The 22,675-nt window shown below is 38.9% G+C and overlaps 1 long non-coding RNA gene across 1 annotated transcript in view; it reads right to left on the reverse strand.

The window, feature by feature from the left end:
* Positions 1–719: 719 nt before the first annotated feature.
* LOC127685833 (uncharacterized) overlaps positions 720–22,675 on the reverse strand; it is a 258,463-nt gene continuing 236,507 nt past the window's right edge. The window contains exons 2-3 of the long non-coding RNA XR_007977931.1: positions 19,382–19,472; positions 720–1,416 (exon numbers count right to left, since the gene is read on the reverse strand). This is a non-coding gene — a long non-coding RNA (uncharacterized LOC127685833). The remainder of the gene's footprint in view (positions 1,417–19,381; positions 19,473–22,675) is intronic.

The raw sequence follows: 22,675 nt of genomic DNA on the forward strand, positions 1-22,675 counted from the left end.
TAAGCAAATTTCCCAAGTAGCAGAGCTGAGAGGTAATGGTTGATTCAGAGGATACTCATGATAAGGGAATCGTGGAGTGGGCCTGTGACTGAACACCTAGAACACAGTTTCTTTCTTAGACTGCATAGGCCAAGTAGGGTAGGCTGGGTATCCCACTGTGTACTTGAAGAAATGTGGACCAGGCACCTGAGGGGAGACTCTTGAGTCAGAGTAGACAGAGAATGAAAAAATTTAATGTCTTTCTACCATTATTCAGCATGTAAATATCTAATTAAAATATCATTAGATTGTACTCCATCAGAATATTTGAGGTTTAAAAATTGAGCTGCTAATTTCAACTTTATTTTTTAAAATGTTAAATGTATTTTGGTTTGACATTAAGACATTAATTGCTGCTTTTCTACAATTTCTAAAGTGATCCTAAACATAATCCTGTGATTTGGACTATAAATTTAAACAAAGCATCATCAATTATGAAATCAACATATTAATTGGTGTGAAAAATTGAAGATACTCTGTCCTTCATTATCAAATATTAACCAAACACTTCTATTCCATTAGTACACAAATTTACTTTCATTTTATAAATGTAAAAATGTATATTAAAATTGCTTAAAATAAATATAATTCTTTTATATTTTTTTATTTTAAATAAAATAAATTTAAGATTTTTTTATCTGTAAATGTGTTGGTTTACATATCTGTTTTATATCCGTGTATTACTGGGTTCACATAAAAATTTCTTAGGCCTTTAAAAAGGATCCCTGTTATAAATTACCTAGGCAGGTTCAGCCTGAATATGAAGATCCTGAATGCAAAGAATGAAGTGAGAGGTCAAGGTTAGACATGGAAATGAGTATTGCTTTCCTCAGATCTCAAAGATGGAGAAAGGTGAAAGATGACCATGATCCTTGGGAGGATGGAAGTGTCTAGAAGCATGACAAGAAGGAAGTGAGTTTTCCTCATAGATAATACAATCCCACTGACACTTTGAATTTTACTGGTGGAAATTTGAGGACAAATCATCTTCTTTGGTCTTTTGGTTTCCATGGATTTACTTATACCAAAATAAAGCTACATCCTTTTCAGCCACACCTCTTTGGTGGGTTACAGCAGCAACAGAACATTAATGCAGATGGTATATAGCAGAAGCCCCAGCTTAGAAAGGTTGTGGACAGGAAACCAAAGGCATTCTGAAACGTGAGGGCCAGTCTTGAGGACATCAGTCATTCTGACAGCCATAGAATGTATCTCTGCAGAGACTTCCCTCCTGAGGAGCTGTGATGTACTTCTATTTGGTCACCAGCATATGGTGCATTGAGAAAACTGCATTTATAAATAGAAGCTAGTCCAGAAGTCCTTGGCTCCTACAAGTGGCTTCAGAAGTCCCTAGAGTCAATAGCAGAAAATATCCTCCTGAAAGTAGAAAAATATCGAAAGTCACTGGAAAATTCTAACATTTTATGTAATGAGATCCAAAACACACATTGTTCTAATAACAGCAGATTCTTAAGCTTGTATATTTATGATTGGGAAGATAAGTTGAAATACATATATATTTATGTATATACATGTAAATACATACAATATGTATATAAATACATATATATATATCTGTGTATAAACATATGTGCATGTACATATTTACACACAGAGAGAGAAACAGAGACAGACAGACTGAAAGACAGAGATCGCTAGAGCAACATGTCCCGACCTAACTGGGTCAATGGTGAAAGAAGAAATGATAGAAACACATACAGAAAATCTAGGATTGAGTGGGTGGTGAGCTTTGATGGAGTTGCAAGAACCTCCTAGAAATAGCGTGTTTGTTATATTTGGCACAGAGGCAGGTGTAGGCTAGGAAACCTCTTAGGGGATCACTGTAGGGGAGCTGTCTGAAGTCGTGGGGGTGGGAGGGCTGCAGTTAATAGTTTCTGCACACACTGGTCTTAGGTAAAGGTTAACCTTTCCTCAACAACCATACTTAGACCATTGCAAGCCTTTGCTTTTCTTCTGAGCCTGACCTGAGAAAGCTTTGAGGCCTTATAAGGCACATTCATTCAGGACATCAGAGCCCAAAAGTTTTCTTGGGTTCAGCCCAATATTCAGACCCTGAAGATTGCAATAGAAGATGTTCAATCTAATATTCATTTAGAATCACTTATTTCAGAAACCTAACGTGCCATCTTTATAGACTTAAGTGTTTCTTTTTCTGTGGAAGACTTACCGAGTTCTGAGCAGTGCAAGCCTGCTACAAGAGAAGATCAAAAGGACAGGGATTTAAGAGGCTGGTGTCTGTAAGTGTCAATACTTTCTATGGTAAAAGCAGCATAGCATGATTTCCAGGGTGTCCATGAAGGTCATGCCAGCCATAAAGTCAACAACACAGGCAGAAAAGCCCAAGGTAACTAACCAGGTCTTTGTGGTCCAGCTCTGTGCCTCCCAATTCAGATGTAGTTTATGTTTTCTTATTTGTTATTATTTGAGACAGAGTCTTGCTGGGTAGCCTCTCATCCTGCCTCAACACTCTGACTTCTGGGATATCAGGTATGCACCACTATGCACTCTCTGCTCACATCTTACCATAAACAGAATCTATAAGCAGCATAGCAAATCTTATTACCTTTAACACATTAACCTTTTGGAGGAGCCAAATGAAGGTCCTGTGCCCACAGAAGGGGAAAGGTTATATCTTAAGTTTAGACCTTGGATATATTGGAAATTATCTATTCTTGTGCAAAACATTGAATTAACCCATCCTGTTGTCATCCATGATTGCTATGTTTGGAAGTGGACACTTATGTAGAGCTTTGTGCTTTGAAAATGCTGACTTGTTCCCTTACAATCTGAGCCTTGTGGGGAAGGGACCACTGATGATATCTTTGTAAGGACCCAGAGATTTTTCCTTTTTTATTTTTTTGTCTTACACCAAGAAAGAGGCAAGCAGATATTTGGCTTCGCCTCTGTCTATTTTTTCTCATTAATTAATTTATTTATTCACTTTACATCTCCCTAGCCTCCAACCCCCTCTCACACACAGCTCCTTTCCCAACTGTCTCCTTCTCTTCTCCTCTGAGAAATCCCCCACCCCCGTATCACTACATCCTGGTACATCAAGTCACTGTAGAACTGGTTCCCTCTTCTCCCACCGAGGCCAGAGAAGGTGGCCCAGTTTGGGCACTGGGTTGACAGATAGGCAACAGATTCAGAGACAGCCCTCACTCCAGTTGTTAGGGGACCCACATGAAGAACAAGCTGCACATCTGCTACATATGTGTGGAGGGTGGGGCCTAAGTCTAGTTCATGCCTGGTCTTAGATGTTTCAGTTTCTGGGATCCCACAAGGGTCTGGATTAGTTGAATCTTGGTTTTCTTGTGGAGTGCCTATCTTCTTTAGATCCTTCAATCCTTCCCCCACACTCTTCAATAAGATTCTATGAGCTCCATCTAATGATTGGTTGTGGGTCTTTGTTTCCATTGGCTCCTAGGTTGAGCCTCTGAGAGGACAGACATGCTACGATCCTGTCTGCAAGCAAAACAGAGTATTATTAACAGTGTCAGGGATTGGTTCTTGCCCATGGGATGGTCTCAATTTGGGCCAGTCATTGCTTGGCCATTTCTTCTGTCTCTGGTCCATCTTTGTCCCTGCACTTCTTGTAGTCAGGACATATTTTAGGTCTAAGGTTTTGTGAGTGGATTGTTGTCCTTATCCCTACACTGGTGTCCCGCTTGCCTGCAGGAGATACCACTTCAGGCTCTATATCCCCCACTGCTAAGAGTCTTAGCTAGAGTCACCCCCATAGACTCCCTTGGGCTCCCCCTGTCCCAGGTCTCTGGCATGTCACCTACTCTGCCCACCACATATTTTCATTCTCTCTCCTCTGCTCTTCTTACACCTGATCCTCTTGTCCCACTATTTGCTCCAACCCTTTCCCACCCAGTTCCCTGCCTCCTCCTCTGATATCTATTCTACTTCCCCTGCTAGGAAAGAGTCAAGTATCTTCCCTTGGGGTATCCTTATTATTTGCCTTCTTTTGGTCTGTGGATTGTAGTGTGGTTTTATTGTTTTTTTTTTATGGCTAATATCCACTTATCAGTGAATACATACCATGCATGTCCTTTTAGATCTGGGTTACCTCACTGAGGATGATATGTTCTAGTACCATCCATTTACCTGCAAAATTTATAGTGTCATTTTTAATAGCTGAATAGTATTCATTGTGCAAATGAACCACATTTTCTTTATGCATTATTCAGGTGAGGGACATCTGGGTTGGTTCCAGTTTCTGGCTTTTATGAATAAAGTTCTATGGACATATTTGAGCAAGTGCCCTTATGCATCCTTCGGTCAAGCATCTTTCGGGTATATGCCCAGGAATGGTATAGCTGGGTCCCAGTTTTTCTGAGAAACTGCCAGACTGATTTACAGAGTGGTTGTACAAGATTGCATTTCCACCAGCAATGGAGGAGTGTCCTTCTTGTGCCACATCCTTTCCACCATGTGTTGTCCATTGAATTTTTTATCTTAGCCATACTGATGGGTATAGTAGAAATCAAAACAAGAATGTTTTGATTTGCATTTCCTTGATGACTGAGAACTTTAGACATTTCTTTAAGTGCTTCTCATCTATCCAAGGTTTTTCTGTGGGGAATTCTCTGTTTAGATATGTATTTTTAATTGGGTCACTTGGGTTGTTGGTGTCTAACTTCTTGAGTTCTTTATACATTTTGGATATTAGCCCTCTGTCAGATGTAGAGTTGGGAAAGATCTTTTTCAAGTCTGTAGGGTGTCATTTTGTACTATTGATGGTGTCCTTTGCGTTGCAGAAGATTTTCAGTTTCATGAGGTTTCATTTATTAATTGTTAATCTTAGTGCCTGAGCTGTTGATGTTCTGTTCAGGAAGTTGTCTCCTGTACCAGTAAGTTCAAGACTATTACCTACTGTCTTTCCTAGTAGATTTAGTGTATCGGGTTCTACACTGAAGTATTTGATCCACCACGACTTGAGTTTTGTGCAGTGTGATAGATATGGATCTCTTTGTATTCTTCATGAAACATGAAAACATCATGTTAGACCAACACCATTTGTTGAAGATGCTCTCCCATTTCCATTGCATTGTTTGGCTTCTTTGTTGAAAATCAAGTGTCTGGAAGTGTGTGGATTTATTTCATGGATCAACTTGACCATTTTTATATCAATACAATGCAGTTTTTTTCTTTTTTTTTCTTTTTTCTTTTCTACATTCCTTGTTTACATTCCAAATGATTTCCCCTTTTCTGGTTCCCTCCTCCCCATAAGTCCCATAAGACCTCTTCCCTCCACCCATTCCCAGATCAACCCCCTCCCACTTCTCTGTCCTGGTACTCCCCTGCATTGCTGCATCAAGCTTTTCCTGGACCAGGGCCCTCTCCTTCCTTCTTCTTGGGAATCATTTGATATATGAATTGTGCCTTAACCATTTGTGTCTAAGAATTTCATGAATTCATTGTTTTTAATTGCTGAGTAGTATTCCATTGTGTAAATATACCACATTTTCTGTATCCATTCCTACATTGAGGGACGTCTGGGTTCTTTCCAACTTCTGGCTATTATAAATAAGACTGCTATGAACATAGTGGAGCATGTGTCCTTATTGCATTCCGGGGAATCCTCTGGGTATATGCCCAGGAGTGGTATAACAGGGTCCTCCGGAAGTGTCATGCACAGTTTTCTGAGGAACTGCCAGACAGATTTCCAGAGTGGTTGTACCAGCTTGCAATCCCACCAGCAGTGGAGGAGTGTTCCTCTTTCTCCACATCCTTGCCAACACTTGCTGTCTCCTGAGTTTTTAGTCTTAGCCATTCTGACTGGTGTGAGGTGAAATCTCAGGGTTGTTCTGATTTGCATTTCCCTAATAACTAATGATGTTGAACATTTCTTAAGGTGCTTCTCAGCCATTCAAAATTCTTCATGTGAAAATTCTTTGTTTAGCTCTGTACCCCATTTTTAATAGGATTATTTGGCTCTCTGGAGTCTAACTTCTTGAGTTCTTTGTATATATTGAATATTAGCCCTCTGTCAGATGTAGGGTTGGTGAAGATCTTTTCCCAATCTTTTAGTTGCCGTTTTGTCCAATTGACAGTGTCCTTTGCCTTACAGAAACTTTGTAAACTACCATGCAGTTTTTATTACTACCGCCCTATAGTACAGCTTGAAGTCGGGGATGGTGATCCTTCTAAAAGTTCTTTTATTGTTCAGGATTATTTTAGCTATCCTGTTTTTTGTTTTTGTTTTTAATACGACATTGAGAATGAATAATCCTTTCAAGGTCTATAAAGAATTGTGTTGGAATTTTTATGAGATTTGCATTGAATCTGTTAGATTGCTTTTGGTAAGGTGGCCATTTCAATATATTAATCTTATCAATCCATAAACATGGGAGTTCTTTACATCTTCTGATATCTTCTTCAGTTTCTGTTTACAGAGACTTGAAGGTCTGGTCATACAGGTCTTGTACTTGCTTTGTAGAGTTATACCAAGATATTTTATACTGATGTGGCTTTTAAGAAGGGAGTTGTCTCCCTAACTTCTTCCTCATCTGGTTTATTGTTTGTATAAAGGAAGACTACTGATTTTTTTTTTTGAGTTAATGTTCTATCCAGCCACTTTGCTGAAGGTGTTTATCAACTATAAGAGGACTCTGATAGAATTTTTGGAGTCACATATGTATACTATCAGATCATCTGCAAATAGCAATAATTTGACTTCTTCCTCTCCAATTTGTTTCCCCTTGATCTCCTTTAGTTTTCTTAATGCTCAAGCTAGAATTTCAAGTACTATATTGAGAAGATAAGGAGAGAGTTGTCAGCTTTGACTTGTCCCTGATTTTAGTAGAATAACTTCAAGTTTCTTTCCATATAATTTGATGCTGACTGTTTGTTTGCTGTATGTTGCCTTTATTACATTTAGGTATGTATCTTGATGCCTGAGCTCTCTAAGACTTTTAACATGATGAGTTGTTAAGAGTTTGTCAAAGGTTTTTTTCAGCATTTAATGAGATGATCATGTGGATTTTATATTTCAGTTTGTTTGTATGGTAGATTATGTTGATAGATTTCATATATTGAACCACCCCTGCATCCTTGGAATGAAGCCTACTTGATCATAGTGGATGATATCACTGATATGTTCTTGGAATCATTTTTAATTAGAATTTATTAGTATTTTGTTGAGTATTTTTTGCATCAATGTTCATAAAGGAAATTGATTTGAAATTCTCTCTTATTTGTTGTTGAGTCTTCTTGTGGTCTAGCTACCCTAGTGACTGTGGCCTCATAGAATATTTTTGACAATGTCCTTTTTGTTTCTATTTTGAGGATTCGTTTGACAAGTATTGATATTAGCTTTTCTCTGATAGTCTGGTAAAATTCTGTTGTAAAACCATCTGGCCCTTGGCTACTTTTTCAGTTGAGAGACTTTTAATGACTACTTCTATTTCCTTAGGAGTTAGAGGACTATTTACATAGTTTATTGATCTTAATTAAATTTGGTAAATTATATCTGTCTACAAAGTATTCATTTTATTTAGATTTTCCAGTTTTGTGGAGTATAGGCTTTTGATGTAAGATTCTTTGAGTTTCAACAGCATCTGTTGTTTTATTTCTGATTTTAATTATTTGCATCTCTCTCTCTCTCTCTCTCTCTCTCTCTCTCTCTCTCTCTCTCTCTCTCTCTCTCTCTCTTGATGATATTGGCTAAGGGTCTGTCTATATTCTTGATTTTCTCAAAGAAACAGCTTTTTGTATTTATTGATTTTTGTTATTTTCTCTTAGTTTCTAATTTATTGATTTCAGCACTGAGTTTGATTACTTCCCACTGTATACTCCTCTTGGGTGTGTTTGTTGCTGCTGCTGCTGCTGTTCCTCCTCCTGTTCCTCCTCTTCCTCTTCCTCCTTCTTTATCTCCTCCTCCTCCTTCTTCCTTCTTTCTTCTTCTTCCTTCTTTCTTCTTTCTTCTTTGTCCTCTTCTTTCTAAGCCTTCAGGAATACTTTTAAATTGTTAGTATGAAAACTTTCCAATTTATTAATGAAGATACTTAGTGCTATGAACTTTCCTTTTAGCACTGCTTTCATTGTGTCCAAAAGTTTAGGTGTGTTGTGTCTTCATTTTAATTAAATTCTAGAAAGTATTTGATTTTCTTTTTATTCCTTCCCTAATCCAGTTATCACTGAGTGGAAAGTTGATCAGTCTCCATGAATGTATAGGTTTTCTGTTTCTGTTGTTTTTGTTATGGTTGTTGAAGTCCAGCTTTAATACATGATGGTCTGTTAGTATACAATAAGTTATTTTAATTTTCTTGTATGTTCAATTTTGGAGAAGGTTCCTTGAGCTACTAAGAAGAAGGTATAATCTCTTGTGTTTTGGTGAAATGTTCTGTAGATATCCCTTAGATGCAATGATTCATAACCTCTGTTAGTTTCAATATTTCTGTTTGGTTTCTATCTCAATGATCTGGAAATTGGGGAAAGTAGGGTTTTGAAGTCTCACTATTAATGTAGGGAGTTAGATGTGATTTAAATTTTAGTAATTTTTTTATGAATGATGTGCTTCTCCCTTTGTGGCATAAATATTTAGAATTGAGATGTCATTTTGGTGATTTTTGCTTTGATAAATATGAAGTATCCTTCTACATCTCTTTTGATTTACTTTTGGTTGAAAGTCACTTTACCAGGAAAACAGACAGCATTTGAAATGTAAATGAAGAATATATCTAATAAAAAAGAAAATCTATTTTATATATTAGAATGGCTACTCCAGCTTGTTTCTTGGGTCCATTTGCTTAGAAAACATTTACTCTGAGTTAATGTCAACCTTTGTTCCTAAAGTGTGTTTTTTGTATGCAGTAGAATGATGGATTATGTTTAAGCATTCACTCTGTTTATTTTTAAAGGTGAATTGAGACCATTGATGTTGAGAGATATTAATGACCAATAATTGTTATTTCCTGTTATTTTGATGTTAGTGGTGGTAGTGTGTGTGTGTGTGTGTGTGTGTGTGTGTGTGTATGTGTTTGCATGCAATTCTCTTCTTTTGGTTTTGCTGGTGTGGGATTATCTATTTCTTGTGTTTTCTTGAGAGTAGTTACCCTTCTTGTGTTGGAGTTTTCCTTCTAGTATCCTCTGTAGGGTTGGATTAGTGAAAAGATATTTTTTAAATTTAATTTTGTCATTGAATATTTTGTTTTCTTTGTCTATGATAATTGAAAATTTTTGCTGGATATAGTAGTTTGCACTGGTATCTCTGTTTTCTTAGAGATTGTAAGATATTTACCTAGGCCCTTCTAGGTTTTAAATTCTGTATTGAGAAGGCTGGTATAATTCTAATAGGTCTGCCTTTATATGTTACTTAGCCTTTATCCCTTATGGCTTTTAATAGTCTTTCTTTGTTCTGTACATTTAGTGCTTTGATTATTATGTGGTAGGAGGATTCCCATTTTTGCTCTACCCTATTAGGTGTTCTATATCCTTCTTGTAAGTTTATAGACATTTCTTTATTTAGGTTAGGGAAATTTTCTTTTATGTCTGTGAACTTAGGTATAATCTCTGCCTTAGTTTGCTATGCTCACATTCTCTGTATTGGCAAAGCTAAGCTGTGGTCCGTGTTGTGCCTGAAACAAAGTGGACCTGGTGCCCTCAATCCTAGTATGCTTCTCATGGTCTATTTAAGTCCACAGGGTCAGTATCATTAACTAAAGAGGGAATTCATTGTGTGACAAATGTGCCCATAAAACAAAGAATAGATTTGGTTATGCTTAGTTTCTCAAACTGAAATAGACCATCATTAATGCTTTCCCTACATTTAATTGAAAGAAAAAAAAAAAAGAAGAGACTTGGGACACATGAACTCTTCAGTGCTTTACAATAGTTATTTCTCAGTTACATTCAGCATTTGGTATGGCTGTGAAACAAAAATGTGGGCAGATCCTGAATGCGGCTGAATGTTCATCAAAAAGGGCGTGAATGCTGCGTTGGGGAGAGTGGCTGCCACTCTATTTGAAAGGGCTGAATGTGGAGGTAGAAAGGGTCAAGGGTATTCACTAATCACTTTGCCCATAAAGGCAGCTGCTTCAGCTCCTGCTGACATCAATAGAAATCCCAAATCCCACCATAGCATCTCAGCTGATGCCTTTCACAGTGGGATCACTACAGCCTTACCTCACATTTGAAATCCTGCAGTCTTTGCTAGCCTATTGGTGGAGTTATAAATGATTGTCTGTCTGAATCAACAAGTGGTAAATCTCCCTTAGTTATAATTTGATTTAAATTAGCCTACCTTGGGAAGCAGACCTCCACAAGTGAAAATTACCATAAACAGCAGTCTTCTTTGACAATTTACATAATTAAATGAGGGAATATTAAGACATCACTGTGAAGTGGCAACCCAGGAATTCTGTTTTTTTTTTTTTTTAAGTGAAGAAAAGGATAATCCTTCATGTCTTCTTCATCATGTTTTATACCAGACTTCATTAACCATCACTGTTGTTTTTAAGAATGTTGTTCTGTGATGCCATACCACAAATCTGCATTGTATTTCTTGGCATTAAAAAATAAAGTTGAGAAATAATGACAGACCCAAGTACAGAAAGGTTTGATATTGCAGTGTATCTCATTTGTAAAATTACATATCTAATAGGTACTTTGAAATGCAGGAAACGAGAAAGATGAAATGCTTCAATTAGTTGTACCTTAGGAAATATACATCATTGTTTCTCTAAGCACTGTGAGGGGGAAGAGCTGACTCCTGGGATTTCTAAAATATTTCTGCTCCTGGGGAGTGAGCTTAAAAATGTCATTGGGAAGTTGTCATCAGTGGAGAAGCTAAATGAAGCAGTCACATCCTTCAATGCAGAACTTTGCCATGCACCATCTCTTAAACTGGCTCTATACAGAAGACAAAACCTGTTTCGTTCTGCCAAGCCTGAGAAGGCCCTGGACATAATCTCCAGTACCACAAAGGCTGGAAGGAGGCCTGGAGATGTGGCTCAGTGTTTGGCAGTGCTTGCTGCTTTTGCAGAGTACCTCTGCTTGGTTCTAAGCATCCATGTTTTGTGGCTGACCTCTGTTGAGTATCCACAGACACATATGAATACACAGCTTCACATATAAAGAAAGGCAAATACAGTTCTTTTAAAAGAAAATGATGCTCCATTAATTATGCATTCATTATTGTACAGCTTAAAGAAAATTGAATATTTTGAAAGCATACATTCTAGAGAATATAGACAAGTCTGCAAAGGCCTGTGCAGTTCTTAAAGGCCAACTTGTCAAAGATTCATGGATGGAACGGTTACTACCAAGTTTAGGCAGCTAGACAAGAGGACTTGATCAGGATGATTAAATGTATGGTTTTATCTATTAGAAATGCGGAAGAAAGTTTGGAAAAGAAATGGGGTTCATTGTCGAATACTGTGGGGTACAGAGCAAGCATGGGTTATGCTCCACACTGCCTAAATCTTATTTGCAAAATGCTTGTATATAAGATGAGCTACTCTGTGAGGCTGTGGAGAATTGAATGTTGGCATCACCACAGGAACCACACACCATCAAGCCTAGGTGGAAACTTGAGACACTAAGGAGGTTGACATAAAATGATTAGGATAAAAGTCCCATCTGGGGACTAGTTCCTTTATGAGGGGGTATCTGTGACCTCCTGACTGGAAAGAAGGCAGTTGGGCTCAACACAGTTCAGTAGCCACTGTTATTTCAAATGCTGGAGTTTGACTCCAAGTGATTTATTTTAAGCATATTTAAGCATAGCAAAAACTCTTCTAGTGGCAGTTAACTTAATTCTGTATTTACAAAGCACAAATGAATCTCCTTGGGGGAAAAAAAGTAAGCTAAAATCAGGTCAGACATTTCTACATTAAAATTCTTTGTAAAGTCCATAAAGATGGATTCTATAGATTGATTGAAAAAACAAACAAGACAAACAAACAAACACCAACCAAACAATAAAACAAATTCATGATAAGAATCTGGGGGACGATCCAGTTCATGAAATGTGTCTGCTACACAATAGTGCAAAGGTCACCCGGCTACTAAGCTTGTCTGCTCCCAACCTCTGGGTGGAGAACAGGCATTGGGTTCCTTCCTTTGAAGGAGTGACCCTTGTGCTGCACATTCCAGGAGTCCCTGGTGCTTATCTATGAACACAAAGGCATCTGCGCCTCCTACATCTTTATGCGAAACATAGGTAAAAATAATCCAGACACTAGAGCTTTCTGTACACCTGGAGGAAGACCCTTGCCAAACATCAATGTAGTTGCCACTTGGCTACACCTCAACTTACACAACTATGGGAAGGGCATTTCTGTTGTTTCTATCGCCTGATTTGTATGATTTTGCTACACCAACATGATGCTCAGTTTATTTTTTATTATTTCTTTTATTTTTGAGATTATACTATAATTACATTACTCCCCTTCCCTTTCATCCCTCCAACCCCCCCACCTTTCTTGCTTACTCTTTCAAATTCACGATTTTTCCATTGATTTCTATCACATGCATATCTGTCTGTGTATATACATACATATTCCTAAATATAACTTTCTTGCCCTATAAAATATTATTTGTAAGTATTTTTCAGGGCTGACTGTTGATATTAGATAACCAATTGGTGTTCTCTTTCCAGGAAAGACTATTTCCCCAATTCTCAGCATTCCTTACTTGCCGTAGTTCTTTGTACGGCATCAGGGCCTCATAGTCTTCCCCCAGCTACTTTTCGCTTGCTCTCCTTTTGAAGAAGAGGAGGTGAAAACATTGTAAGAGCCAGAGAATCAGGGAGTTTACTGCGAGATGGTGTCTCCTAGTAACATCAGAATCTATACTCGTGAAGTCTCACCAACCTGGCTGCCTAAACATAAGCTATCAAGCTAACAAGGGATTCTCAATGAGGAATTGTTTAGATCACATCGGCCTGCAGGCATGACTGGTGGATGGGTACCTTGATTATGTTAAGTGATAAGGAGAGAGCCAGCCTGCTTGGTGGCACCAGCCTTTGAGATGGACTCCAAGACTAAGCAAGGAGTAAGTGAGCTGAGCGTAAGCATGTCTGAATTCATTCTCATTGTGCTGTTGACCATGGATGTCCTTGCCACATGGACTCCTTCACAGAGAGGAACTAAGACAGGGGCCGAATGCAAAGGGAAACTCTGGAGTCTATCATAGTCTGAGTGTTTGCACCAAGACTTTAAATTGTCCCTGTGACCACATCAGAAGTGGGACCATCTTAATTTTTCATTACAGTGTGTGTGTGTGTGTGTGTGTGTGTGTGTGTGTGCACTTGTGCCGTCAAGTATGTGAAACTCAGAGGACAAGTTTTGGCAGTCGGTTCTCAGTTTCCACCATGTGGGGGTCAAAGGATTAAGTTCAGATTCTCTAAATGTCAGCAATCATCCTTATCTGCTGAGCCATCTCTCTGGCTAAGGAGTCGGACTTTTAAGAGGTTTAGGTCAAAGATCTCCTGACTTTGTGAATGGATTGATCTTGTTATCTTGAGTTTGTTAGACCTTGCAGGGCAGGCTGGAGGGGACGATGACACAGTAGGCCCCCAGCAGATGGTGGTGTGGTATTCTTACACTTCCTCCCCACGACGATTTCTTCTCTTCTATAAATCATTCCATCTACAATGTTCTGTTATAGAATCAAGACAGAGCCTCTTGTTCAAAAGAAAAAAATGCTGCTAACAGTACTAAATATCCATGATTTTAGTCGTGGCACTTTTCTTTTGCACTTTCCTGAAACTCCACCCAGTTAGAAAAGGATTTGCTGTGTTCCTTTCTTAGTACTTTTTTGTACATGAGCACACCATGCGTGGAGGCGTCTCTAGAGGTGATTTTATTTATGTTTACTTTGTATTAGTAATTTGCCTCTCTTTATGCCTTCTATGACACTGATTAAGAATACTTAGTGGAACAACTTACTACAGAAACTTTCATATGTCCTCATGCTCTGCTGTTTGTCATTGAAATGTTACCCTGTCACTTTGAGACCATGTATTCATTATCTTTAGCAGCTTCAAAAGCAATTCTCGCTGTCTGTTTGTTGAGATTTTGTTCCCCTGAAAATGTTTCCCTTGCTATTTTTTAGGGGAGAAAAATGCAAAAAATAGATGCAAGAGAAAAAAAACACTATCTTTCAAACTGTGCTTTATGAATGCATACAGTCATGGATCTGTGTCCTTTAGACATTTCACAAATTAAAAGGATGACAGCACCAGGCCCATCTCCCCAAACACCAGCATTTCCCCTCTTAGAACTCTGTAAAAGATCCTGCCTTATGAAAGATCTTTTAATCCCAGCTGTGACATTTGTGGCTTGGCTAATTATGAAGTACAATTAAAGAATGATTAGGAAATCTTCCCTTCTTTGCCGGAACTTCGGAAGTGTCCTTTGTGCACTCTGTAATCACCTTTGCAGTCAGTTCCAATCTAGTTTTCCTCCTTTTGACATATCCCAAAATAGCCCTTTTAATTCTGTCCAGAGATGTTCTTTCTCTTTATCTGATCGGGTGCTGGCTCCCGATCTACTGGCTGCTGTTGAGTAAGCTGCCCTTTCAGACCATCTAAAGTTGGAAGGCCACTAGATGCTGCCAATCCCCAACTTCTGTTCATCTTCTATGAATCTTTAGAGCAGGACCTAGAGTTCGATAAAATGAATAAATGGATTTTGGTTTTACTTCTTTATTCCTTTTCTCTTAATATCCTTGAAATGTTCTCTGTGATAGTTAATCTTGACTGTCTCTCTCTCTCTCTCTCTCTCTCTCTCTCTCTCTCTCTCTCTCTCTCTCACACACACACACACACACACACACACACAAACACACACACACACACACACACACAGAGAGAGAGAGAGAGAGAGAGAGAGAGAGAATTCCATTTGCTCTTCCCTGAACCCCTAAGATTCAGCCAAGAATTGTAATGGAATTGGGTTGTGTGAGTTAGTAGAAAAAAGATCAGATACTAGGAGTCTCGTGTAGGCAGTCATGTGTGAGGATTCCACTTGGAAGGAAGGAGGGTACTGGAAGGTACCCTGGTAGCATGGGCTAGTTCTGAGTAGCTGTTAGTAACCTTAATGACCAACCCCACTCCCATACCATTTCTTTTTCTTTTTCTTTTTCTTTTCTTTTCTTTTTTTTTTTTTGATGAATTGCATGGCTCTTTTATTAGAAAAAAGAATTCTTTTTATTCGATATATTCTTTATTTACATTTCAAATGATTTCCCCTTTCCTGGCTCCCCACTCCCTGAAAGTCCCATTAACCCTCTTCCCTCCCCCTGTTACCCCATCCACTCCTTCCCACTTCCCTGTTTTGGTATTGCCCTATACTGCTGCACTGAGCCTTTCCAGAACCAGGGGCCACTCCTTCCTTCTTCTTGGTCATCATTTGCTATGTGGATTATGTCTTGGATATTCCAAGTTTCTAGGCTAATATCTGATTATCACTGAGTGCATACCATCATTGGTCTTTTGAGACTGAGTTACCTCACTTAGGATGATGTTCTCCAGCTCCATACATTTGCCTAAGAATTTCATGAATTCATTGTTTCTAATGGCTGAATAGTACTCCGCTGTGTAGATATACCACATTTTTTGCATCCATTCTTCTGTTGAAGGATACCTGGGTTCTTTCCAGCTTCAGGCTATTATAAATAGGGCTGCTGTGAACATAGTGGAGCTTGTGTCCTTATTAAATGCTGGAGAATCCTCTGGGTATATGCCCAGGAGTGGTATAGCAGGGTCCTCCAGAAGTGTTGTGCAGTTTTCTGAGGAACCGCCAGACTGATTTTCAGAGTGGTTGTACCAGTTTACAACTCCACCAGTAGTGGAGGAGTGTTCCTCTTTCTCCACATCCTTGCCAACACCTGCTGTCTCCTGAGTTTTTAATCTTAGACATTTTGACTGGTGTGAGGTGAAATCTCAGGGTTATTTTAATTTACATTTTCCTAATGACTAATGATGTTGAAGATTTTTTAAGGTGCTTCTCAGCCATCTGAAGTTCTTCAGGTGAAAATTGTTTAGCTCTGTACCCCATTTTCAATAGGGTTATTTGGTGTTCTGGGGTCTAACTTCTTGAGTTCTTTGTATATATTGGATATTAGCCCTCTGTTAAATGTAGGGTTGGTGAAGATCTTTTCCCAGTTTGTTGGCTGCCAATTTGTCCTTTTGATGGTATCCTTTGCCTTACAGAAACTTTGTAATTTTATGAGGTACCATTTGTCAATTCTTGATCTTAGAGCATAAGCTATTGGTATTCTGTTTAGGAACTTTCCCCCTATACCGATGTCCTCAAGGGTCTTCCCCAGTTTCTTTCCTTTAGGCTGAGATAAGCTGCTATAGTTTGAGGAAAGGTGCACTGCGGTAGTGTGGGGGAGCCAATGGCTCTGAAACCGGAGTGTCCAGAGAAACTTCTTAGCAGAAACACCTTGTCCAGTGTCATTGGGCCCTGCGATCTAAAGTCACTGCCAGAACACTAGAGCCATTTCCTTTCAGAAATTTGTCATAAAGAATAATTTGTAAATTCAAGGGCACTTTATATTTTAATATTTTATTTTTATTTTATAAACACTGACTGGTATTTTGCTCATATATATGTGAGAGTGTCAGATCCCCTGGAACTGTAGTTACAGACAGATGTGAGCTGCCATGTGAGTGCTAAGAATTGAACTCTGGTCCTCTGAAAGTACAGCCAGTGTTCTTAACCACAAAGCCATCTCTCCAGCCCCATCAAAGGGACTTTAAAAATAAAGCTGCAATATATTTTGTTACCTAAAAAAGCCTTTTTGTAGTTTCTATTTTTTATTGATTATCTACATTTTCATGGTGAAAATACAGCAGGGAATAAAGGTAGTTAAATGAGATACTGAAGGTCACCGAGGTGGCCATTCTGGGCCTCAGCCTCCCAGTGACCTTTCTAGCTCATAAACATTCCCATGACAACTCCACTCAAATGATCTGCTTTTAATCAGAAACCAAGGCACCTGCCTCCCTGCAAAATCTCAAGGCTTGGGAGCTTTAAAGAAGCCAACTGAACCTTTGCTTTCCTTAATCTGGACCCCTAGACCTTTTTGTTGTCTGGCTGATGCCACTGATATGACTTTGAGCCTGTTAAATTGGTGAGACCAGCAAGAAATACTTGCCCTTGGTGGTTTGGGTGTGTATTCTCCTGCAATTATTCCATCCCATTGTTAGTAGGGAAAAAATAAAAAAGGCTTCTGTCACAAGTGCTGAACCAGGCTAGGGTGCTACCTTGGGAATGCAGGACCTATAAGGAGAGGCTGGACTCTGAAGGACTGAAATGAACGTTTAGGATAATTGAATTAATTTCTCACCGAAGGGGAAGATTGAAGAGGAATGACAATAAAAGACAAACATCAGGAGCAGAGAAGTTTAGAAGAGCACAGAAGGAGACTGCCTGTGAGTCAGACAATGAAAGCACCATGTAACACAGCAGCATTAAAGCATGTGTGACAGAAATGGATCAGAGGTCTTTGAAAAGGGCATGGGGGGTTGCAAAAGTCATCAACTGGGTTTTGTTGATTTGGAAGCATATGATCCCCCTCTCTCTTCCTACACCATCTAAGAGAGGTCCAGTAAGTCTTATGGAATGTTTCATGACTTGAGAGATCTTGTTCTAGACCAGTGACTTTTAACCTTTTTAATGCGGTGACCACCCCCTTAATGTAGTTCCTCTTGTTCTAGGGACCCCTAGCCGTAAGATTATTTTTATCGCTACTTCATAATTGTAATTTTGCTGCTTTCGTTAATGGAAATGTAAACATCTGTGTTTTCCAGTGGTCTTAGGTGACCCCTGTGAAAAGATCATTCAACAGCTTCTACTTGTATGTAGTTCATGGTGACAGCCTTTCTGATTCTCCCCTGACATTTCATGCAAAGCTAAAGAAGGGCACTGGGAGTTTTCCCTTGGTAAGCTACTTCGACAGAGTCATTATAATTCAAAAGGGTAATATAGGCTTGCCATTGTTAACAGCATTGTGGAAATATACGCATGTCTTCAGTATTTAAGAATTCTGAGCCTGACTTTCTATTGATATAATCTATCCCCATCTTGGGCATTTCCATCTAGATAGCCTCCTACAGACTATTTCATGCACAAACATGTGGCATGGTAGTGTTGATTTGGAGAGATGTAATTAAAATTATCCTGAAGGCATGCTTCTTTCAGGGACACACAATATCTGGAGCTGTGGGTACATACAGATTTGGAAGCCAAGCACCTGGGCTCAGACCCTCCTTCTGTCACATATGACATGTATGTTAGATTATTGAATTTACTATGTCTTTCTCACATCAATGGCAGCCTACCTTGTAGGACTGGTGAACGAATTAAATTAAAAAGCTTAAAGCTCTTGGCATCATGTCTAATATACACTAAGTTGTCAGCATTAGTGGTCCTTGTTATGGTTAATTGTTAATTATCTCCTGTCTTCTGTCTCTATACCATATGGTGACTTTATTTTGATGTCCAAGTCTTTTATTACCCTACATTTCTTATAGTATAAATGATTGTACATGCTTCTTTTGAGTGTTTGACACTTGCCATGCATTGCATCAAGTCTGGATTCATTTAATTCACACCAAAATTATCAAAATTTGCCCATGTTGCTAGTATTTACATTGTGGGGACTTAAAGATAGCAAAGCTGTCAGGGAAATTTTTGAGCATAAACCCAGTTTCTGTGTTCTTGATCCTAAACTTTATTTCTCCCTACATCTTCTTACCCAATTCCCATAGCATATTGTGTCTCTGTTGAAGCGGGAATCTCTGATAAGCATCACCTGTCAATAAAAAGCCTATGGCCAATGACCTGAGGCAGGAAATAGGAGGTAAGACACTGGCAGGAAGAGAGAGGATTCTGGGAAACAGTCAGAGGCAAGAGATTCACACAGGGATGCTGAGGACACAGATGTAAACCAGCAGATAGCTGAACTCAGGACAAAATAAAGGAGAGATCTGAGCGGGACATTGAGAGAAGCTCAGGAAAATGCTGGGCAAGAAGCAGGTTCTGACTGAATAGGTAGCTACAGGTAACTAACACTGTGGAAGGGAATGGTTTGAATGGGTTAAATAAGTTATGAGCTAGTCAGCAAATGGACCACAGCTTATGGCCAAGGCATATACTAATAATAATTACTCTCAGAGTCATTATTGTTGGGAACTAAGTAGGATACTTAGTACTGGATTGATTGATTGATTGATTGATTGATTGATTGATTGATTTTACACTCTGTAACCTGTCTTCACACTGTTTATTAGCTGCTTTTTTCACTGCATCTAAACACCTAACAAAAGCATCTTAAAGAAGAGTTTATTGTAGCTTACCATTCTAGAAGACGCTGTCCAGAATGACTGGGAGAGATTGAAGGAAAAGCAAGAGGCCGCTGGTCATAGCGCATCCACAGTAGTTAAGAACCTGAGAGAAATAAATGCTGGTATTCAGTTGCATTCTCCTTTTTATTCTCTTCAGAACCCCAGACCACATGAATGGTGCTGAATTTGGGGTGGGTTTTTCCATCTCTACCTCAATTATTCTAATCTATATGGTCCCTCACAGACATGCCAACATAGTAGTTCTGAATCACATCAACTTTATAATGAATATGAACCATCATACCCAAATTCTAAAAGTTTGTATTTCATTCCAATAACACTAAATCCCTTTGGTTCTCTATGTATACTAAGATTTTCCTTGCCCTGTACGACTTCACATACAATACTTCTCCTATCCAATGTCCTTTCCACTTTTGATGTCAAGAATATTGCTACTGCTCTGGGCCTGAAGTCATTGCTCAGGGGTTAAGAGTACTTTCTCTTCTTACAAAAGACCTAGGTTCAGTTCTGAGAACCTACATGGGGACTTAGAACTGTCTGTAACTCCAATTCCAGGAAATATAATACCTTGTTCTTAACTCCAAGGGCACTGCACACATACACTTGCAAGCAAATACACATAAATTATAATAAATAAATCTTTATCACAATAAAAGGAAAGAAAGACAGAGAGACTGACAGAAAGGAAGGAAGAAGAAACAAAGAAAGAGAGAGAAAGAAAGAAAGAAAGAAAGAAAGAAAGAAAGAAAGAAAGAAAGAAAGAAAGAAAGAAAGAAAAGAAAAGAAAGAAAGAAAAGAAGGAAGGAAGGAAGGAAGGAAGGAAGGAAGGAAGGAAGGAAGGAAGGAAGGAAGGAAGGAAGAAAGAAAGAAACAAAAAGAAAGAAACAAAGAAAAAGAAAAGAAGCTAACAACTACTCATCCTATAGGAATCACATCAAATTATTTCTTCTTTCAGGTTATTTCTTATCTTTTAGGCAAAATTAGATGTTTGTGTATCTGTGTACTGAAAACCCACAGTTTAGTGGTCCTTCATTTCTATTGCTAATAGTCTATCTTTCCCACTAGAGTACAGGCCCTTCAGCATAAATAACTTCTATTTCTTGTCCTTGTTTCTCTGATCCCAGAATATAAACAACCCATAAATTAATAATGATAAATGAATTGATGAGTAAAAGTTCTGATCATTCTCTAGAGCAATGTCCTTTGGTTCTTATCACATTAATGCACGGTAGCTACAGACTCATTTGCTAACAGCTATGGATGTGACTTTTGTGATCAAGAATGGGATGTCCTCTATATGTAGCCTGGAGTAATTTGGATCTAAACAGCCACATGAGCATGTCATTAATGTACAGCACAAAGTGGCACCATTCTTTCTGAGGTTCTTCTAGGATGTGTGTTACCCTGTTCCCTTTCCAGTTACACACTATATCATAAGGTCTATGTCAGAGAGTTGGTCATGTTGGGTGCAACTGGGAAACCACAGTGTATTCTCATGATGAGAGTGGTCCCTGCTCACATAACTGCAATAGTGAATTCTTAGAGGCTGTTAGATACCTGACTAAGATGGATATGGTGAGGTACTTTTTAGTTCTCCACACACCATGGAAGTATAAAATAGTATAGGTCACCCCTTATCTGCACTCACCCACATACTCTAGCATTCTACATCCATATGCATATAAAATTTCAATTTGTTATTTCATGTTTTATTCATGTTCATGTTCATGTTCCATCTTTTCCCTTTCCGATGAGATTTCCTTAAGCTTCAAAGTTTTTTTTTTTCTTCCTATACATGAGGTTGTATTGTTTAACATAAGGCAAAGGGCCAATAAATGTCCAATAATTGCACAAATAATCAAATCAAGGCATAAACCTCAATTCCTGTTACTGCAACAGCCTGCTCTTCCTCGGCAGGAATGACTGTGTGATAGTAATGCCAGCCTGCATCAGTGTGCCCCAGCAAGGAGGCAGGCATGCAGGAACAAGGGCATGTGATTATTATGATATCTCGAGAAACACAGTTATGCATTGTAGACTAGTCCAGGCTAGTCTTCGACCAAGTAGTTTTAGTGAACTGGACACTACCTTCTTGTAGATCACTTAAAGAAGTTTAGATATCATGAATAGAAATAAACAAAACATTTTAACAAAAGGCTTGTTTTCATATCTCAGTGGTAGCTGGAGAATTTGCTCAGCCTTTCTAGCTTTTGTACTAACTTGACCTCTAACTGTGAAAAATCTGTCATTGTATAATCTCTGATTTAAAAGAAGGAGTCCAGAGGAGAAGTATAAAAAGCACAATTACTGCATAAACCCAGCCTACACACATCCTAGATTGGCAACAACAAGGTAATAACATGGAATGTGAATGGGAGTTCATGTCTAGTCAATCTAATTTAACTCAGTTTAAACAAAAAAGAATTGTCAATATCTACTTCGTGGGGAGGAACACAATTCATTGGGAAATGTTATCTTTAGAGAATTCACACCCTGATACATCAGAAAGATGCATAAAATAACAACTTGTGATAAAATATGATGAACTTGATTTTGGAGCTAAGCATGGCCCACTGGTGGTGCAGGTGAGGACAAGGGGTTCTGAATGTTTTGGAGAGTGTATCCAAATTCATCTGCATGGGTTGGGAGGGTGGGAGTGGAGAGAGAAGACACCTCCCTGTCCTCCCATGGTTAAAAGCATAGAGAAAGGGACATGGTATCATGATGCTCCTGGGAAGTGGAGACATATGTGGTTGGCAGGCTCTCTGAGGATAGTTGGCTACTGGTTTTATCACACGGTCACCTTGCATTTCTGAAGTCTGTGAGATGATTGTTGACTTTGCAAACAGAATATAGTGATATGAAGAATCCACTAAATAGGAAGGCCATCTATGAAGGCTGAACCAACCTCACTTAGGCTTGGAAATTTAAGGCCCGAGTTAGAATCATGGCTGTGAGAATAAGAGCAATGTTTTCAGCATGGATCCAAGAAGTGGCTCTAAGTTCCAGTCTTAGTTACTCTTGTGCTGCTGTGAAGAGAAACCATAACCAAGGCAGCTTATACAAGAATGCATTTAACTTGGCAGCAGGCAGGAAGGCATGGTGATGGAGTTGGTGCTGAGAGCCAATAAGGAAGTAGAAAGGACAGCGAAGCTGGGCCTAGGGTGGGCTGCGTGGTGTGACCACCCCCAGTGTCACACCTCCTCCAACAAGGCCACACGTTCTAATCCTTCCTATAGAGTGCCACCAACTAGGAAACAGCCACTCAAGTATATGAGCCTATAG

This window comes from Apodemus sylvaticus, chromosome 5, assembly GCF_947179515.1.
Source record: "Apodemus sylvaticus chromosome 5, mApoSyl1.1, whole genome shotgun sequence".
Taxonomy (NCBI): Eukaryota; Metazoa; Chordata; class Mammalia; order Rodentia; family Muridae; genus Apodemus; species Apodemus sylvaticus.